This window comes from Limanda limanda, chromosome 16 (genome assembly GCF_963576545.1).
Source record: "Limanda limanda chromosome 16, fLimLim1.1, whole genome shotgun sequence".
NCBI lineage: Eukaryota > Metazoa > Chordata > Actinopteri > Pleuronectiformes > Pleuronectidae > Limanda > Limanda limanda.
Window position 1 is genome coordinate 6,120,744 of NC_083651.1, and position 2,150 is coordinate 6,122,893.

Consider the following 2,150-nt stretch of genomic DNA (forward strand, 5'->3'; position numbering starts at 1 on the left):
GGAAATAAGGATCCGTCACTTCTATGTGCGTGTGTGAGTTCATATTACACAACTTCCAGTCTCATTTCAAAATAAAAGCTGCTCACGCTTAAACTTGAGATTTCAATATACTCAAATTAGTTTTTCCCCCTAAATGTAACCTATTTTAAACTCAGAATTCTGAGAAGAAAAAAAAAGTCAGAATTCTGAGTTTAAAGTCAGACTTCTGAGATTAAAGTCAGAATTCTGAGATTAAAGTCAGAATTATGACTTTAAAGTCAGAATTCTGAGATTAAAGTCAGAATTCTGAGAAAAAAGTCAGAATTCTGAGTTTAAACTCAGAACTCACTTATTTTTTCCACAGTGGCCCTAATCCTCTTCCGTATATTTGTCTGTTAAATTTAGAGAGAACTTTATTGAAACAAACAGAAATTCACTTTTTACACCAGTAGAGAGTCACATAAGAATGAAAAAAACAAAATCGAATAAGTGTTGGCAGTAAAATAAAATAAAATACGGATTTCATTCATGCACAGAGATATGAGACATATTCATATATACATATATAAATATATAGTTCTATAAGTATATAGGCATGTATAGTATACAATGTTATATTAACATAACAATGGTACATTTGAAGGTATACTTATGGGAATTATATAACTGGTATATGTTGTAAAGATAAGGAACATATGAGTGATGTGCAACATAGTAATGGTGAATGGGGATATACTGTGGTTTACAAGTTATGCCACTAGCACACTTTTTGTCCCTGCACACTGAACTTCATGTCTTAAAAATATATATTATTATAATCATCATAAACTTATTTGTGTAGCACTGTTGTAGGAGGATTTAACAGCAATAAAACATCAATGAAGCAATATTGCATATAAATATATATCTATATCTCTCTCTCTCTCTCTCTCTCTCTCTATATATATATATATATATATATATATATATATATATATATATATATATATATATAATAGTAAATTATATTGCTAATTTACTCAACCTCCGTTTGAATTTTGTTCCAACTGAGAATCCATCAGTCCTTTCCAGGGTTTTACATTGAAAGGAATTTGAAAGCTTCCTGTTGTTTTCCTGTCAGTAACAGTAGCTTGACAGAGTCTGAGTGGGTGTGTTGACTTCCTGGTTCAATATGTCCTGCTCTATTCCTCAGGCAGCCACAGGGCCCTACTGCCTTCCTCTGGATGAACTGTTGTACTGCAATATAAACCCAAAGTAAAGTGGGTGTGCAGGCTCCATTAATCACTGTGGGTAATTAGTGGTGACGATACAGCTCAGCAGCTGCAGTAAATCCTCTGTATGTGTGTAAATGAACCAATAACCTCAGGGTTTAAACCCGGCTGAGGCCCAGGTGACGCTCACACAGAGAAGTGACTTCAGGAGCAGATACACACTGAACCAAACTGCAGGGGGACGGAGAACAGGTCATTTCATGTGTTATAATATTTATACAGATTTAATTCATGACGTTTTTCATTCATTTTTATCCAAACATCTGTCATGGAGAGGAAGAAAATTATCATTTAAAACGTGTTTATTGCTGAAACATTTAATTCAAATTTAAACCTAATTTTAAGATGTCATTTTATCTTTCTATATTACAGCAAAATCTCCTCTGAAGACGACACTGAGTGATTTCTGAACAGACAGATCATTAATCCTACCAATGAAAAATAATGACATAAACAAATACAACTTAATTTCAATGTTCTGTTTGTCTGCTCCATTAACTCTGTTGTTAACAACCCCAAAATATAAGGCTGAGATCTATGATTGAAATCAATGAAAATATCCCTTTAATGTGCCCAAACTGGGTCAAACAGTTCCATGGAGTTTATTAGATTATGACTCTTCAGATATGACTCCTGTGATCCACAGGGGAAATTGTGACTTTACAAACTTCAATCTTTTGCAACCATCATGTGACAATAAATATAAAATAACACCCCGACAGGTTATCATACATTGACTGTATTAAGTGGAAAAAACACTAAACACAAACAAAAAAGAACCAACATTCTTCCTCTACTTAATCACATAGTCACTGAGACAAGGTCACTGCAGTTGACTGTGAAGCCTGAGTGCTTAGAGGAAACTCTTCACTTAAACACTGGGTGCTTCAACCATTTTTT